Below are 18,901 nucleotides of genomic sequence, written 5' to 3'. Positions count from 1 at the left end.
GTAATCCATTTTAGATCACATGTTTGGTACTCTATTTTAAAAAAAAATATTCTTTTAATTATTTTTATTTTATTTACAATGGCATAACCTTAGTAGTACCTAAATGTTATGATACCCATGGTTAAATTTTGGGAACATTTGTAATATGTGCCAAAAATTTATTTTCCTTAAACTTTTTGTTCCATAAAACGCTGCATTGCATAAAAAGAAAATAATGAATATCTAGTTTAGTAAGAGATGATAAATATGTAAAATCTCATCCATCCCATACTTTTACTAATTTCAAAACCTTTTTAATTGGGTCGAAGACTTTTTCTCTCTCTAAAATTTTTTATTGACTTTCCCTACCACGTTTCTCCCTCTATCCACAAAACTGAACGCATAAATAAAGGCAAAAGCCCCATTCATTTCTCTCTAGTCGCCACCTCCTACACCAAATCTACATATGCTCTCTCTCTGCTACAAAAGAGAAGTAAATGCATTTTACTTATTTTAACTGTTAAATTTCTGTTAAATTAAAACGCAATATAATAGTACGTATTAGGTTTTAAATAAAAAAGCATCTTTTTTTTAAGTTATATAAAGATATTTTGAGTTCCAAAAATCATTATTTAGCTTTCGGACTCTACTTCACGCCACCCCTTTTCTGCAAAGATCTCTGTTACCTTTTCTTCCCTGCAAAAATCCTCTCAAATCAGACAAACCCCTCCCTTCTCCTGCAAAAATCATCTTGCCTTTTTCTTTTCCTTGCAAAAATCTCTCAATTTATGCAATTCTTTGACCAAAAATCGACCTCCCTTTCTTTCTTTTCCATATTGTCTCATCTCTCTCAGTCACTCCACCAGATTCACAAGCAATTTCTTCCTTTTCCATCTTTATCAATGAGGAGAGAGAGGGGGACAGGTTTCCAATGTGTCCCAGCTATTCCTTCTCACTTATTAATTTCCTTCTATAAATTTGATGAATCTCACTAGTGTAATGGTGTTCCGATTACCAGAAGAGTTGAAAATCTGTGAGAAAAAGCAATAGGAATCCGAGAGAAGAGTGAGTATTATTGTGAGGATAAACTCAAAATAAATCCTAAAATAAAATTCTAGAGTTCTGAGTTAGAGGCACAGTTCAGCTATGTACAGCATCAGCGGGGAGGCTCTCGGTTCAGATTGACAGTAATTTTAAGGTCCGGTTTCCCCTTTATTTTTCTTTTAAAATAAATGTGTACATTGTTTAGTATAAACCTTGAAATTTCCTTATAATGAAATTATGAGTGTGTGCTTCTAGTTCCTCTATTATTTTCAGGTAGCTGAATTTTTACTTCCTCGTTCACATTTTTGCCGCTAAAATCCATGACTTCGATCGATGTTAGGATGCATTATGTGTTACTCAAGATGTCTTATTTTGATGTTTTTTTCTTCTGCATTTTTAACGTAGCATTTTGTTTCATTGGTTTCTACATGATTTACGGAATTTATGTTTAAAACACATTTAAAAAGGCAGAAGCATATGAAGCATATTTGACTTTTTATTTCTTCTTTTCTGTTTTTTGGTACCTACAGTCTCTTTTATGTCTTTTGATTGCCACTTCTCAAGAAATGCAGTGATGTTGGATTACATTGAGTTGTGTGTTATGAGTTTAATTTAGAGACTAAAATGCAAATTGTACCTGGTCAAAAAAATAGAGGAAATAATGGAATATAAGATATGCAAACTATGAATTTTCTTATAAGAATTTGGTATTTTCATAGCATATGTTAAGGTTTGAGCCAATGGCGTCCAAGGTTTAACAACATGGATAGGGTGATGATGATAATCGTGGCTTTTTTTTTTTCTAACCATGACGTCTAGCCAACTTGGGTGCATTGTTACCTCCTACCAGCAACAAGTACTAGATAACTCTATCCACCAAGTCTTGAACAAATGAGAAGAAATCACCTAGTGTTTTTTGCCTCCATTAGGACTTAACCTGAGACCTTATGATTCTCAATTCACTTTATTGACCACGAGGTAATACCCTCGAGTGCATAATAATGGCTTTCCTTAAGGTCTTTTAGGCTCCCAGAAACAGATTTTCTATGTATCAACCTTTTCTTTTTGTCCAGGCAATAGAATTTTCTCTCAGACCATGTTAGCATTAGGGTGGATCTTGCTATTTTTTAGCTTTTGATAATGTTTGTCATGGTGTGAAGTGGTGATGCTCAAATCATGGTTTATGTAATATAGTGTGTTTTGGTTCTTTTAATGTGGTGTGTGATGAAATGACACATATTGTTTTCTTTAGGTGATGGGAGCCTTTGATGAACTAGGATTCCCTTTCAAGGGTAAGCATTTCTAAGTTGGTTAGCTTCTGTTTTTCTCATTTTTGTATTCTTAACTTTACACTTTTGTGCTATTGATATCAGGAAAGAGGGGCAAACCCGTTAGACGTGCCTCACAGTGTTGTGAACCAATTGTTGACAATGATTAGGCCAGTTTAACTAGTGTCAGTTTAATAATTAGGTTGATGGTTATAGTGGGCTAAATGATATTTTGCTAATGGGAAAAACTAATAGGCTCGATTTGATTAACAAAACCTTGAAGATGTACACATTTCTTTCTTTATTATATTCTTAATAGTATGAAGTGGAACAATAGCTTGTTAATTTACCTTAGCCTTTTCTATCCTCTATATATTTGACATATCTTAATATGATTATTGGCTGAGAAGATTCAAATTGCACTTGAAAATAGGTTTTTCAAATGAAGATGGACAATTGAGATTCTGAAGATCAATATGAAAACTGCCTCTCTATTGCACCCTTTTCACATTGATCTTTAGAATCCTAATCGTCTTGAAAGACTTATTTCTAAATGCAATTCAATTCTTCTCGGTCTACAATCAAATTAGAATATGTCAAAATTGAACTAAAGCATATTGAATATAGAGAGATAATAGAGGATAAGTAAATTTAGTAAGTTATTTGGAATAGGATAAGGAAAGGAAAGGTTTAACTTCTAAGGCTTTGACGGCTTTGTCAATTAACTCTAGCCTATTTGTTGTGCGCGCTGGCAAAATATTGCTTAGTCTACTATATCCATCAATCTAATATCATTAAAGCGCTAATAGTTAGACATAATATAGACAGCTTAATTCAAAAGCAAAACTAATGCATAGAGTTGGCGGTAAGATGACTCAAACTAGTAGAGTGTTTGAGGCCAGCCATCGTTAACAGTTGGTTCACAGCCCTGCCACGGGCTACACATGCACTAGTTATACGTGATATAGAGGGACTAGGACGCAACCAAATAACCTAGAAGTTGCATGTAATCTGGTACCCTGGAGGACCTGACTGGAAATCTTTTGGTAGCACTCAACAAACAGGGAAACCTTGTGCTTGGTGTCCAGGTGCATGTTTTTCCCTTTGGATTCACGATGGTTATTTTTTCAAAATAAAAATAAAACCAAACTAACCATTGTGAGATGTTAATCCTTCATATTAAAACTAGCAGTTTGTCCTCATTTTAAGTAGCTATATTTCTAACTTAATCCATGTTTAATTGTTTTTTTAAACCTGTCAGATGATTATGTTCGTTTAAATTTTCTATATGTTAGTTATGTTGTGTTTACTTATTAAAACCGAACATTTTCATGTTAAATGTTTTTCTCGTCTCAAGATGATGCATTCTTTTGAGAATGAAATTGTTGTGGTGAATTATCCTTTAAAAGGGGTTTCAATGTAGAATGTGGTGTAAAAGCCTTTTGAATCAATCTAGAGATGCTTGAAATTATAGTAGTGTTGTCTTTTTAAAATTTCTGTCCTCCCAAGGGATTTTAGGATGTTAGTGGTTAGAAATATGCTGTTATTGTCTTCTGAGTTGTCTTTTATGTATGCTTTTTCTATAAAAAGGAGAGCAATTTTTGTTATCCATGCACCTTGATCACGGCATTTTAAATTCGCATCATTTATCATCTTTGTTATCTGTATGGTTCATTTACTTATTGGAGAAGGTACTTTCATGGTTAAACTTGGTCACAACTATGAATTGGAGAGTATCTAAATCTGGCATATTAAATAAACCACAGAATATATGGGCACAAATTGTAGCTTTAACGAATTGTTTTCCTGATGGAAACAAAATTCATGCTGAAATTCTTGGTCGTACCTGCGTCAAATCATTCAGTTTAAAGTGACGCTCACTGCTGCATCCTCAACACTAGAACTAAAGATGATAGGTGCTTTAACGCATTCGCTTTTTAATCCAATACCTTCTCTTGTAGGTTGCTTCAATTGTAGAGGTTGATACTTGATACCATTGCTTGAGATTGAAAGGGCGCTTTCTCATATTCATTGACTCTATCTAATTAAGCATTTTCAGCCATTTTCTTGGACTCGGAAATTTTTGGGTGATAACTTCTTTGATATTCACAAATTAAAAGTCATTTCCCTTGGAATGTATTCCTTTTTTTAGAAGGGTTTTCCTTAAAATGTGTTTTTGAGTCACAAATATGGCAAAGTTCTTTCACTTGAAATTTGAATATATTATAAAGTATGTTCAATGGAGCTTTAATGACAATACTCAATAGAATAGTTGTCTACATTGATCCTCTAATACTTTCAAATACCAACTATAATGAGTTTTGCCTAGTTATTACTTGTTACCTTTTAATTTTACATAACTTTACTATTTCAAACATCAATATAATGCAGCGAAGTATCCAACTTGGAATCAGCAATGTTTTCTTACCCACTGGAGCCTTCTCTGCTCTTTACAGGTTTAGTTTTCGATTTAGCTTGTTATTTACAGTCTTTTTAGTTAATATAACTGTATATTGTAGAAAATTTCTTATTTTCACTGAAACTTGATTTCTCCTTTTCCCTTGCTTTTTTCCTTTTATAAATCTGTATGCTGTATATGCAGGAATCAGCAATCTGTATGCTGTATATAACTGTATATGCAGGTGGCTGCTGATGCCTATCAAAGTAGGGAAGAAAGTCTTGGTTCCTATGTTGTAAGTTCTTGAGACCGCTCCCTCCCTGCACCCGCAGGGAAGTCAAATTAATATTGATTCAAATTTGCTCCATAGTTTGTATTATTTTGTGGTTCATACTAATAACAATCTATATTTCCCTGGTTGAAGTTGTAGGTGTGCATTTCAAGCATATTGCATATCAGGACTTTGACCTCAACACTATAGCCTTGATGTTTTATAAGCTAGTGTTACATGACTTCCTTGGTGGTGTCAAAGTAGGGGGTGGCAAACTGGTGGGTTGGAGTGGGTTGGGTCAAATATGGGCGGGTCGAAAATGGGTAATATAAAAATGGATGAATTATCCAACTTGACCGATATTTAATACGGATAAAAAATGGGTTAACCGGCAGATAATATGGATATTCATATCATCCATGGCTTCTTGAATATGATTACCTTTGAGAGAATTTATAATCTCCCAAATTTGAGAAACTCCCAATTTGATCCATTTTAAAAAAATTCATTATTCAATCAATTTTTTTAGTGGATAATATGGATGTATAGCTAGATTAGTGGGAGAAATTCAAAAATAGTCAGATTTATAACTGGTCGTTCAAAAATAGCCCAGTTTCAAAAGTAATCGAAATTTAATCACTTTTCATGTAAAGATAAATTTGAGCGAAAACACTGTTCAAAACCCGAAAAATACGCCAGTATATTATACTAGAGTTCCAGCATAAGTATGCTTGAACTCCAGTATATTATACTGGAGTTCCAGCATAAGTACGCTAGAACTCTAGCATAATATACTGGAGTTCCAGCAAGTATAATTGTCCAGTATAATATACTGGAGTTTGGAGTACCGGTGCTCCAGTCTCCAGTATATTATACTGGAGTCAGCAAAGTATACCGGTCCAGCATAATATGCTGGAGTTCATACACAGGTGCACCGAATTCCAGTATATTATGTTGGACCGGTCTTTGTTGCAGCAAAATAGTGGCTATTTTTTATTGACTTCGTAAACGCTGGCTATTTTTGAATGATCAGTCTGAAAACTAGTTATACCTGATTAGAGTGGATAGAGTCTGTAACTATACTAACAAGTTTTTTTTTAATAATAAAAAAAGAAATATTCTACTTGCCTGCTTTTCTACAATGGGTTAACTTTCCGATTTTCCCTTGTTAAGATATGTATCCAGTTTAAAAAATTTCGCCATAAATATCATATTGTAGTGATGAACTGGTCGCCTGTTGAGAACACTAATACAAAATCAGTCGTTTTTGAGTACTATATTCATTCAAATAGTTCTGGCTAATTATAAACATGTATACTAAAATATGTGATTTATTTTTGTCTATTTTCCTTTTAAAAAAAACTCTTTTCATGATGATAAGGTAAATAGTACATATGCACTGGCAACTGCTAGAATATCACGTATTAATGGAAAATAATTATCACGAAGGTGAAATGGAGTAAGGTCGAAGAGAAAAGTGAAGGAAAAAGAATTTATGTTAGAATATACCTATGAACTATGCAAAATGGTTCATCCAATTTGGGGGTATATTCTCTCTCGCACGCTCTTTCCTGAGTTCACTGTTGTGACTGGTTTAGATTTGAAATCAAAAGGACGTCCATTAAAATCTGAGTTTGGGTGTGAGACAGCTGCAAATTGGAGCAATGTCTGTTACCCATTGTTGAAATTTGTTGTTTGAGCTTAATTAGAAGCAAAGAACTAAGCTAGTGCCTTCAAAAACTCAAATTCCACTAAAATTCAAAGTGTTGATTTTTGGCTATTGATATCAGTTGGGTGTTGATTCTAAGACTTAAAAACATGATTTAACAATAGTTTTGGTACTTGGGTGTGAAGATTAAATTAGGATCTACTAAAGAGCTCTTCGAAGACCCATCTAGAGTGAAATTTTATTTTGATATGAAAATTTGTCACATGTTGTTGGAATTAGCTGGTTAATGTACTTTGAGCCTATATACATCTATGCAAATTGATTTGAGAATGAGAACCTTGAAGGAGTTGTAATTCCATGGGCACTCTTTTGAAACATTGGTTCGAAAATAGGTGTTTTTTGAAATTGTAACTTATTTTGAATGAGTTTTATTAGATTTTGTTGGGGATATTAATAGGAGCTTAAATCTAAAATTTGAGAGGGTTTGGAACAGATTTGAGATGGATTTGGGTGGATTTCAGAGCGAATTCGAAGGTTGAAGAACATGTTTGGTCCAAAAAATTGGGGCGGATCTAAACGTGAGGCAGTTAGAAATCAATCCAGATTGGGGTGCCACGTTCCTAATGAAATAATACCAGTACATTAAAAAAAGGATCACACAATATTCCGTTAGTCGCGGGTAGTTTTAGACCGAAAGATAACGTTGTATACAATTTTAGACCAAAAAGTAGATGGAGAGTGAAAATAAACCATTATCAAATAATAGGGGTAATTTTAGCCCCTTTTCCGAAGAATTTAACACAATAATATCATGACTCATAGCGGGAATATTAGCTACATGTGATTTGCCTAACCACAACAAGTGAAGTAGTTAGGTGAGAGTGGTAGATGAATGTGAAAAGTTACTAGAGTACTATATATATACAAGCCACCTAACTTTCATGCATGTATTCATCCATAAATAGTGTAGAAGTTAAATAGTGTAGAAGTCTCAACAGAAATCTCATCTCCCTCTCAATCATTCTTCTTCATTCAGTATTTTCTCATCATCTGACCTCTCCATTTTTCTCCCCTTCCCTTTGTCAGATCTTTCTCTTCTTTCTGATTTTTTTGGGTTGAGCCACTGGTTAAGTCATAGTGTTTGCTATCTCAACGGTTAATTATGTCTATAAAATCATAGAGATGCATGGTCATGTTTAGTTGCCTCTCACACTGGATTTTATCTCCACGGTTATGGCCGGCAGATAGCCGAGGAAATAATACCATAACATACTCTGCCCCAGGAAGGAGAATAGGTAAATACTTTACCCACACGGGTGTTTACACCAAACTATATTGACTCACTATGGTTAATTAATTTAATTAATTGAGAATGCATATAATTTACCATGGTTAAATGATTGAAGTTCATATGCAAAACACATGTCATGTATCAGTTGGTTTGGTGTAAACACCCGGTGTGGGTAAGTTTTTATTGCAAATATATATATATATATATATATATATATATATATATATATATATATATTTGCAAATTTTTGTGGTATTTCCATTGGCTATCTGCGGGCCATAGGCCGTGGAGATAAAAAAAAAATCAGCAAATCATGCCGAAGGCGTTGAAGTTATGAATTCAGTTAACTAAATTATGAAACAATAAAATATTTAATTATATTCAAACTATGAGAAACAATAATTTTCTTTGCTTAATTTCTACCTTATCCTTCTGAATATATAGCATGGAGATGCTTCCAAAGACCCAAAGAGGCAGAGTGTGATTAGTTCATGGTGAGTTCTTTAATTACTTCAATATCTTCGTAAAAAATATTCAAGAAGAAAAACAATTCTTTAGCCTTAATTTTTTTAACTCGTATTTTGGAACAAGATTGAATATATGAGCTAAAGACTCCATTTAATGGTGATTATCTTTGTTGATTGTCAATATTTATTTATGATATGACATAGATATTATTGAAATTGTGAAATTCTCAGTGTTGAAAGTCCATGTTTTGCACATTACTTTTGGTCAAGGGAGATTGATGATCTGTTAGCGGCTTTAGCGATAGGGGCGAGGGCAGCGGGACATAGACCCCGTTTGGATTGACTTATTTTAAGTGTTTTTAAGTTAAAATGGCTTTTAAGTCATTTTGTAGTGTTTGGATAAAGTAAAAAAATATTTTTAAGCACTTGTTTTTAAGCTAAAATGATAAAAATAAGCCAAAAGCTAGAATTCCTAACTTATGGCTTTTGGCTTAAAAGTCACTTACAACAAGCCCATCCAAACGGGCTCATAGACTCTGAATCCTAAATCTAAGTTCCTGTTTCGAAAATCTAGCATGAGATATCCGGAGGTGTGGAAAAAGCTGCCGTGAAAGTTTCTACAGAAAGACCCCTTGGTTCTGGCAGGTGAAGGGTATTCTGTTCTATTGAATATTTCTTATTAATATTAAACATCAAGATGTCAAGATTTTGGGCAGCCAATGGATGCACCTTTTCATTGATTGTAGAATAGGCACCGCAAATTAATTTCTGCAATACATTTTGCAATTGAGCTGATATTGAAAAATGAGGAATAAAATTACAATTCACTATTTTTTGCTTGACGGTTTTGGTGCAGCTAGCTTCGAATGCTAATATACTTGCTTAATTATACGAGGAATTTATATAGAATACAACCTTTCTAACATTTGTTTAAGTTTCTTACAACTGCTTTGATAAAATTACATATAATACAATTTATTTTAAAATTTACAACTTTTCATATTCCTAATATATCTCTGCTGAGATTCTCTTACCTAAAATGTATCCTAATATATCTCTGCTAAGATTCGCTCTCATCTAAAAGTATTCAACATATTAATTTTCCCCTAATTTCTAAATTAATGTATTGTATATTGTATATTTCTTGTATAAAATCCTTTTGTTAAACTCGATTTAAAACCATTTCATATTTTATAACAGTTTGAAACGTATTGAACCCATATTATTCCGATTTAATACATTATACCATAAATTTGGAGTAAAATTGCCAGCACTAATCCTAATATATTTGTAAAATAATGAAGTATAATCAACTTGTCGGTGAATTGGATATGCTTAATAAGAAAGATTTAAACATTGATTAATATATGATTTGTTTGATGGTATTGGCTAATGATAAATTTTAAATACTATTAAATATTTTATGAGCTTCTCTTACTTTCTAACAAAAAATTCAAAATTGTACAAAGATGGACAATAAAAAGATGAAGTCTTACAAAGTGTAGGTAAGTTGAAAATTTGATGTTTGTACTAACAAGATTTTATTACATGTGGGTTTTCATTAAAAAAATAAATAGAGTAACCGCATATAAACATAAATGAATCATAATTTGGACGAAATGCTTATTATTTTTGCAAATTATTCCAATATTCTTGATACTAATTTTTAAATAGAGTGGTAAAAGTTCAAGAGTGACAAAAATTGATTGCTTCATAGCTACATCACAAGGCAAAACCTAGCGTAAATTAATTTTTGGTTGAAAACATTGCTTATCTTGGAATAGAGAGGTGAATTTGAAAATATTAATGCATTCATTGTTCCAGAGATGAATTTGTATGGTCACAGAATTATGTTTGTTTTACTAAATATCTAAAGATTTACACTGGGTACGGAGAAAAAATCATTAGAAGTAAAAAAATATCAGTTTTATCAAATTGAGCTCGTTAGTTTCTGCTAATTCAGTGATATCCTATCAAAAGAAAAAGGGAAAAAGAAAAAAAAGAAGCAAAGACAGCTTATCCAAGAAAACATATGCAGTAGTAATAAGTTCTCAAATAATGCATAAATTTTTTAAACTTTTAGATTGACCTAAAATAACATGTAAGTTTTTATAGAATGCCTAATATATATTGCCGGTTGAATTGAATTGATTTGAGGACAGAAAATCTTGAGTAAATTACACCAAAGACCCATATAATATAACTCAGTTGCAAATACACCCTTATATTATAAAATCAATCACGTAACCCCTTTACGCTATGTAAATACAACACAAGTATTAGTTTTAATAATATTTTCATTGTACTAAGGTGTTACTGTTTTGTTTTTGTGATGACCCGATAGGTCATCTTATGTTTTAGAATCTAATCCTGCACTTTGAAGCCTTAAATACCTTATTTTAGCCCTCTTCGATTTGCGTGCACAGTCCGGGCGTGTTTCTAGAAAGCTTTTATGTTAAAAACTGAGAAAATATAAAAAAAATTGTCTTAAAATCATTTAAGTTGACTTCGGTCAATGTAACGGACCCGGATTCGTATTTTGACGGTCCTGATGGGTCCGTATCTTGATTTGGGACTTGGGCGTATGCCCTGGATGGAATTCGAAAGTCCCTAGCCTGAGTTATCGAACATTTGTTGAAATTTGAAAGTTAAAAACTTAATGACTTTGAAATATTTGACCAATGTTTGACTTTTTGAATATCGGATCCGTATTTTGGTTGTGAAATCCGGTATAGGTCCAATACTATATTTATGACTTGTCTGTCAAATTTGGTGAGTATCGGAGTTGGTTTGACGTGATTCGGACGTCCGGTTGTGAAATTAGAAGTTGATGAGTTTTCTTGAAAATTTCCTTTGATTTGATGCTAGATTCGTAGTTCTAAGTGTTATTTTGGCGATTTGATCCCGCGAGCAAGTTAGTATGATGTTCTTAGACTTGTGTGCATAGTTGATTTAGACCCTCAGGGCTCTAGTGAGTTCCGGATAGGCTACGAAGTGAATTTAGACTTAGAAACATTAGTGGTGTTCTTCAGTTTATGATGCAGGTCTCAAACCTCGCAATTGCGAGGTCTGACCTCGCATTTGCGATATGGCAGCATACATGTCAGGTTCGCACTTGCAATCATAATCTTCGCATTTGCGAAGAAACCCGGTTGCGCAATTGCGACCAAGTCTTCGCTTTTGCAATGGGGACTGGGGGGAGGGGGAGAATTGCTTCGCATTTGCGATCAATGGTTCGCATTTGGGATCAGGCCCAGTTCGCATTTGCGAACATTTCATCACATTTGCGGTGGAAGCAAAGATGGGAAGGACTTTGTATTTGCGATGGCTTCTTTGCATTTGCGGGGTTCGTAAAGTCGCAAATGCGACATTTGCAGCTGATCAAAATAGGAGTTAGGCGGGATTTTTGTTCATTTTCTCAAATTTTCAAACTTAGGAACCCTAGAGGCGATTTTTCTAAGTACTCTTCTTCCCCAAATCATTGGTAAGTGATTCTAAACTAATTTCTTCCAATCTTTCACTGCATTTCCTAAGATTTCAACCAAAATTCTTGTATTTTCATGATGGAAATTGGGGGTTTGGGTAGAACTAGAAATTTTTGTAAAATGGAGATTAAAACCTCAAATTAAGGCCGAATTCCAAAATAAATTATATTACCGGGCTCGGGGGTGAATGGGTAATCGGATTTTGGTCCAAATTTCGGGTTTGGACCAAGCGCGTCTGGAAGTTGACTATTGTTGTCTCTTTCAATAATGACCTAAATTGAATTCTTTGCAATCGTGGGCAGTTCCTAAGGCTTAGTTTGAATCGTTTGGTTGGTAATTTGTTAGATTCTATTGGTTCGGAAGCTTGTTTCAAAGTCAAAGCCGTGGTTGAGCTTTGAATTGATCCTTTGGAGAGAGGTAAGTGTCGTGGTTAACTTTGACTTGAGGGATTAGGACTTGTTTATCTATTTGATGCATGTTTAGATGTTGGGTACAACGTATATATGAGGTGACGAGTACTTATACTTGTTGTCGGGTTATAGCATGCGGGTGGGACTTGTTCTTTACAATTATTGCTTTTTTAGATCATGTTATTCATGCTTAGACTAGTTATTTGCTAAATTGATCGGTTCTACCGTGTTTATGGGCTTTTGTGATAATTGAGTATTGATTCCAAAGTTGAGATTGGTATTGTGGACCCATTGTTGAAGTAAGACTTGTTCTTGTTGATCCTATCTCCCTGTTATTACTTGTTCATTGTTATGTGGTAAGGGAGAGTGTTAAAGCACGAAGGATAATGGCGTGCCATATTGTGAGTGTTAAAGAAAGAAGGGTGTTGTCGTGCCATATTATGAGTGTTAAAGCACGAAGGGTGATGCCGTACCATATTATGAGTGTTAAAGCACGAAGGGTGATACCGCACCATATTGTGAGTGTTAAAGAACAAAGGGTGATGCCCGTGCCATATTGTGAGTGTTAAAGTACGAAGGGTGATGTCGTGCCATATTGTGAGTGTTAATGCACGAAGGGTGATGCCGTACCATATTGTGATTGTTAATGCACGAAGGGTGATGTCGTGCCATGTTATGAGAGTTAATGCACAAAGGGTGATGTCGTGTCGTATCTATTGGTCTATACTGTGAGTGAGAGTAAATGAACGAAGGGTGATCCGTGCATTTTCATTGTTTTATTGTGTTGAGAGAAAAAGCACGAAGGTTGATGCCGTGCAACTTTCTTCATTGTGTTTAATTGTTTTTACTGGTTAAAGGCATATTGACTATTCTGGTTATCATTTTCGTTGCATCTCTCGTATCATGTATCCCCTTTAGCATGTCCCCTCCCAATAGTCCATGTTTAGCTTTTATTTATCGTTATCTTGTACATATACTATTATCTGCACAGGTTTATCATGTAGGTGTTTTGTCATAGCCTCGTTACTACTTCGTCGAGGTTAGACTCGACACTTACGAGTACATGGCATAGGTTGTACTTATACTACACTCTACATTTCTTGTGCAGATTTTAGTATCGGCCCTAGCTGTTCGGCGTAGCAGCTTGGACTTGCTTGTTGGAGACTCGAGGTAGATCTGCTGGCATCCGCAGACCTTGGAGTCCCCTTCTATTTTCCTGTTTTATTGTTTCTTTATATTCAGAATAGTTGTATTTCTTTTATACTCTATTTGTAGTAAATTCTAGAAGCTCGTAAATTGTGACACATATATGTATTGTAGTAGATATTGGGCATTTATGTTATTCCGCACTCACCTTTAATTCATTTTGGCTTATCGACTTTATTTATTGAAATTGAATAAAACTTGACTTAGCGGTTATCTAACGTTGGCTTACTTAGCAAGTGAAATGTTAGGTGTCATCATGGTCCCCAAGGTAGAAATTCCGGGTCGTGACAGTTTTAAAAATTATGAAGTATATCTGATACTAAGTATTGAAGTATCAATACTAAAAGACAGAGAAATTTAGAAGTACAAATAGAAAGCTCTTATATATTTAGTTTTATGAACTTCAGAAAAAGAATAAACATTTTATTGATTTTTTAGTAAAATTTACCTATCATACATAAATCTAAGAGCTATTAATGGATCATAGCTATCTTTTAATTTAAAATTTTTCATAGTTACTATGAATTTTTAATTTACTCATCATAGCTGTAGATATGTGATTTTTGACCCTCCCCAAAATTTCACCCATTTTAGTGTAAAATATTTAGTTTAGTCATAATATCTTTATTTTAACTAATTTTGACTCTTTTACTTTATTTCGTCACAAAAAATGAAAATTACAAAAATATTTTAGTTTACGTATCTTTCATAAATTTAAATAAATAAATACAAAAATAGTACCTTATTTCTATCTTTATATAATCTTGAAAAATAAAAGAAAATATATAATAACTTCATGTTTTAATATAGTTTAGTTTAATTAATTAAAATTATTTTTTGCATTGTGTAGTATTTTTATCTTTTATTAAATGGAGTTAACTAAGGTATTAGACCACAATATTAAGAGTCTTGGAGCCCAATTTTAGGACTCAATTTGGACCAACCCAATTCTCCTTAGCCCAAATAACCCATCAACCCAGCTGACCTACCCATATACACCATTTTAATCTCAACCATCGATCTATTTTAATCCAATGGTCACAATCTTTTCACCTATCAAATATAAACCAAATTATAACCTAAAAGACCTAGATCCCGACAATCTCTACAATCAGCCGCAGACCTAAAGACCTCAGCTAAAAAATGGAACGACAAACACGTTGAAGACCCTAGAGACAGCTAAAAAATCTGAGTCGTTCTCCCCTCTCCATCAGCGACAAGAACACCCAAAACTGAAGAATCCCTCTATAGCCGCCACTGCTTCTGAACCCCCTAAAAATCTCAGTCGCAGACCACTCTATCTCCTCCACACCTGGCCGTCGCTATCCACCACCCCAAGAGAACGCAAATTCCAGCCTCCCAGACTCACTACACACAAATACACAATCAGAAAATTTTAAAAAATCAAAACTAAGAGGGGCGGACGAAGGTGACGAGCACAACAAAAATAGTGTTGATTTCTTCGTTTCTAATCTCAGACGTCTGCTACCAAATGGGGTTTGTTTGAGTCGAGTTCGTCGTGGTTGATGCTCATTTTTCGAGTTTTCCGGTCGAGGTCCTGCTGCTCTTGTTCGGAGGTTCGTCGAATATTTTGTTTGAAACTTATTCACTGTTTGATTTTTTTTTCGATATAGTTGTTGTAATTGCTGAGATTCATTCTTCTCCTCTCTTCTATTGTTTGCGTTGTTAATTTGGTGTTGTGACAAATACTTCAACAACTTCGTGATTCTGGGTTAGATTCTGCCTCCATTTGCTTTTCTTTGAATGGTCTCAACATGGTTATCAGGTTTACCAGCCTCTTGACCATTTATTCAAACTGTTCCATGTGTGTTTGGGTAGTCATTATTTTAATTGTTAATTTTCAGTTATAAGAAAAATGTTATAAATATGTCGGAGAACAAAATTACTTAACGTGGTAATGAGTTTAGTCAGAATATCTTATCAACCTATATTTGTTTGTTTCACTTGAGTAGGTTTGAGGTCATTATTAGGGAAAAGGAATCTTGTTAGTTGAAATTGATTGAAATATAGCATTGGTCTATTATTCAAGTTTTTCTTTGATTTTGGTTTCTGATTGTGTGATAACATCAAGCATGATATTGGCTTATTTGAGTTCTGTTTAAAATTTCTGTAATCATGTTCATTAGAGCTGCAAACTTTGGTTTAAAGGTTGATTTTGTCTTATCTCTTAAAGTGTGAATGGCTGTTTGTTATTAATTTGTGTGAACTTGTGGGGTATTTACACATAGAATTGAATTAAAGTGTCATTATCATATTTTGAATATGTTATGGTATTTTTCTGGTAAAACTAAAAACAAGAATAAACATTGAATTTATCATGTAAATTATTCTACTTTATTTGTTTGGATCGATAGTAGCATACTTAGGCCGTTAATATTCATAAACATCGTAGCTTGCTTTAGGCGCTATTAAAAATTTATCATAACCAGGAGTATGGTTCCCGTGACGAAGTTGTGATACTTAATTTCAAATTAGCTTTAAATATGAATATCCGTAGTTTAATGCATTTCCTTTTATAAAATTGAGGTGTGCCATACAATCACCTAGTCTATGGCCCTCACATTGATATCTTAACTAATGTAGAAAAATGCCTCGAATGTTTGTAGTTTGCTTTAGGCGTGCTAATTAATAAAATTATCATAGCTACGGGTACGGCTTCCGTGACGTGGTTGTGACACTTAATTTCTAAAATTCGGGAGTACATTTTATGTGACACGGTTCTAATTCCAACACGGTTAAATAGAATGTGTCGTGAATCATGGGTGCATTTCATGTAGCGTGGTTTACAATGTATTTTAAATAATCTTGAAATAATTCCTTAAATAAATAAAAGCGATTTTAAAGTTAAAGAGGCACATAGTTTTAAAATCAGATAATTAGGCCAATGATAATAGTTGAGCGACCGTGCTAGAACCACGGAACCCGAAAATGCCTAACACCTTCTCCCGAGTTAACAGAATTTCTTGCCTGGATTTCTGTGTTCACGGACTGTAAAACAGAGTCAAACTTCCTCGATTCGGGATTTTAAACCGGTGACTTGGGACACCATAAATTATCCCAAGTGGCGACTCTGAATTTTAAATAAAAATAATCTCGTTTCGATTGTTACTTAAATTGGAAAAACTCTCTTATACCCTTTCGGGGGGTAGGAAAAAGGATGTGTGACAGCTCTGGCGACTCTTCTGGGGACAAGAACCCAAAATCTTTGGTTCAGGGTTCAAGAATTCGAGCTTAGAATAATTTTTATATTTGACTTTATTTATTATCTGGTTTTATTTACATGTTTGGGCCTAATGTGCTAAATGCTACTTTTTACCGCTTTAATATTGTTGAACTGTATATAAATTGTTGCGAAACCCTCATCTCTCTAAGTCTTCTAAATCATCTGGGAAGTGTGCACTTCGTGTGACTTCTCTTCTGTTAGAGTCATATCCCAATTTTAGAATGAGGTTCGGACAAGTTGCAAAGCCGGTGAAGCTTCTGTATTCCCAGTACGCTGCCCCTCCTCGGCTCGAGTTGTTCGCTCGGGTAAGCCGGTCAGGTCTAGAACAAATAACCTAGGTTTTTAAACCTAGAATAACATAGCATCATGTCAGATCCCTAGTAAGAACGCTTGTTTGCATCACGTGCATCTGACTTTGGGGACTCAACATAGGGGTTGGGTCCGTTTAGGACATGTGTATCCCAAAAAATAAAAGATCATCCTGATGCATCCTAATGTGCTACATGTTGCAATCTTCAAGGGGAAAAGGGTCATTTGGCGGACCAATAATAGTTGAGGGCAAATGAAAAAAAAGGAAACAAAGAAAAAAAGAGGGTGAAGTGTGAAAATAAAGCAAGTAGAGCCCAGTTATGTTTTCTTTCACATTTTTGTTAAGAAAATAAAACATTAAAAATTCAAAAAAAAAGATTTTGCACTTTTTCATCATTTTTCGAAAATCGAAAAATCAAAAAATCAAAAAAAAAGGAAAGGAAAATCCAAAAAGAGTTTACATGTTTCATCTTTTTTCAAAAAAGACAAAAAATATATTTTCTCTAAATCAGTTTTTTTTTAGTTCTTGTCCTTATCCAATCTTCTTGAACTACGCGAACCTGATTCTTGTCTCTCAGGGCGAGATACGTAGGCAACACACATAGGGTCCGGTCTTCCTAGTGAATCTTAGGTTCTTGGCTTTGCGGGGTCTTAGCTAAATTTTGCACTTCTAGCCACCTTTTGGCCAAATAAAATATTTTACAAAAATAGCCTCAATCATGTCTTGCATGTGTTCAACAGGAAGGATTATTGTCTCACAAAGCATTTTAAGTCTTTAACTTATTTGGTTTTAATTTTTCTCATACAGGTGTGGATTTACTTACTAGGGTTTGAGCATGACAGACGCTCCAAGACCATTTAGTCAGGATCGCTCATTCAGGAGTGGATTAAAATGAGATTTTCTTTTTTCTTTTTTTTATGTTTTGAGTTTTTCTTTTTATGTTGTCTTTTACCTTCTAGTTTTGTATAGTAATGTCGAATTTTTTTATTATTATTGTACTTTCTGTTTTGCATTTGAAAAAGTGTGTTATAAATCAAAAAATCCAAAAAAAGAGAGGTATTTTGCATTTTTATATTTCCGTTAGAATTTTCTTTATAAATAATACTCCTGGAAACTAAAAAAAAAATTGAGGTGATTTTTCCTTTAGACAATTAATGCCTAAAACTCAAAAAAAAATTGCTTTTATATTTCCTTTAGGATACTAAGACTAAAAACTCAAAAAATGGGATTTTTCTCTTTTGATATCTCTTTACAAATTTTCTTTAAGGTATTAATTCCAAAAATCCAAAAAGATTTTCTTTTGAGGTTCTTCTTTGGAAAATTAATGAAAAATGAAAAAAAATCTTTTTATTTTCATTAGAACTTTAGGATATTGTATATAGAAGAAAAAAAACATACTTTATCTTTGGTTTATCTTCAGAGTTTCTCCGTTAGGTAATCAAAACTGAAATCCAAAAGCATTTTTATCTTTATTATTTCTTTGGTCGAAATCTTTCTTTTAGGATATCAAACGAAAATCAAAATATATTTCTTTGGTTTATTTTTTTCGATTTCCTTTCTAAAAAAAGTCAAAAAATATTTTTCTCTTCTGCGATTTTTCCTTAATAGAGTATTTGTTTCAAAAAGAAAAAAAAAGAAAAAAAAATTGTTAAGTTTGAGTTTAGAACAGGTTATAGAACTTTAAGTCTAGAAAAAAAAAAGAGATTTGTTTCTTTTATTTCCTTTTTCTCGTCAGAGTAGTTACTAAGGTTAAAAAAAGAAGAGAACGTTAGTTTGTTTCCTTTATTCCCGAACTACGCAAAGATCTGATTCATGCGGTGTCATGATACACTCTGCAACCTACATAGGGTTCGATCGAA

General features: G+C 33.6%; 1 long non-coding RNA gene across 8 annotated transcripts; it reads left to right on the top strand.

Annotated features, from left to right (window-relative positions):
- Positions 1-433: 433 nt before the first annotated feature.
- On the top strand, positions 434-13,698 carry LOC104244042 (uncharacterized). Of its 8 annotated transcripts, XR_011406934.1 has the most exons (8): positions 434-1,177; positions 2,276-2,315; positions 2,397-3,379; positions 4,683-4,747; positions 4,894-4,984; positions 5,114-7,924; positions 8,365-8,414; positions 13,391-13,698. It is a non-coding gene; the product is annotated as an uncharacterized lncRNA (long non-coding RNA). The 8 variants fall into 8 exon arrangements; XR_011406931.1 differs by having other exon boundaries at positions 5,114-8,414; XR_011406930.1 differs by lacking the exon at positions 13,391-13,698 and having other exon boundaries at positions 8,365-9,222.
- The last annotated feature ends 5,203 nt before the right edge of the window (positions 13,699-18,901 follow it).

This window comes from Nicotiana sylvestris, chromosome 4 (assembly GCF_000393655.2).
Source record: "Nicotiana sylvestris chromosome 4, ASM39365v2, whole genome shotgun sequence".
In the NCBI taxonomy this organism is placed as follows: Eukaryota; Viridiplantae; Streptophyta; class Magnoliopsida; order Solanales; family Solanaceae; genus Nicotiana; species Nicotiana sylvestris.
The sequence above is the reverse complement of the archived record's forward strand: the minus strand, read 5'-3'. Positions and strand labels throughout refer to the sequence as shown.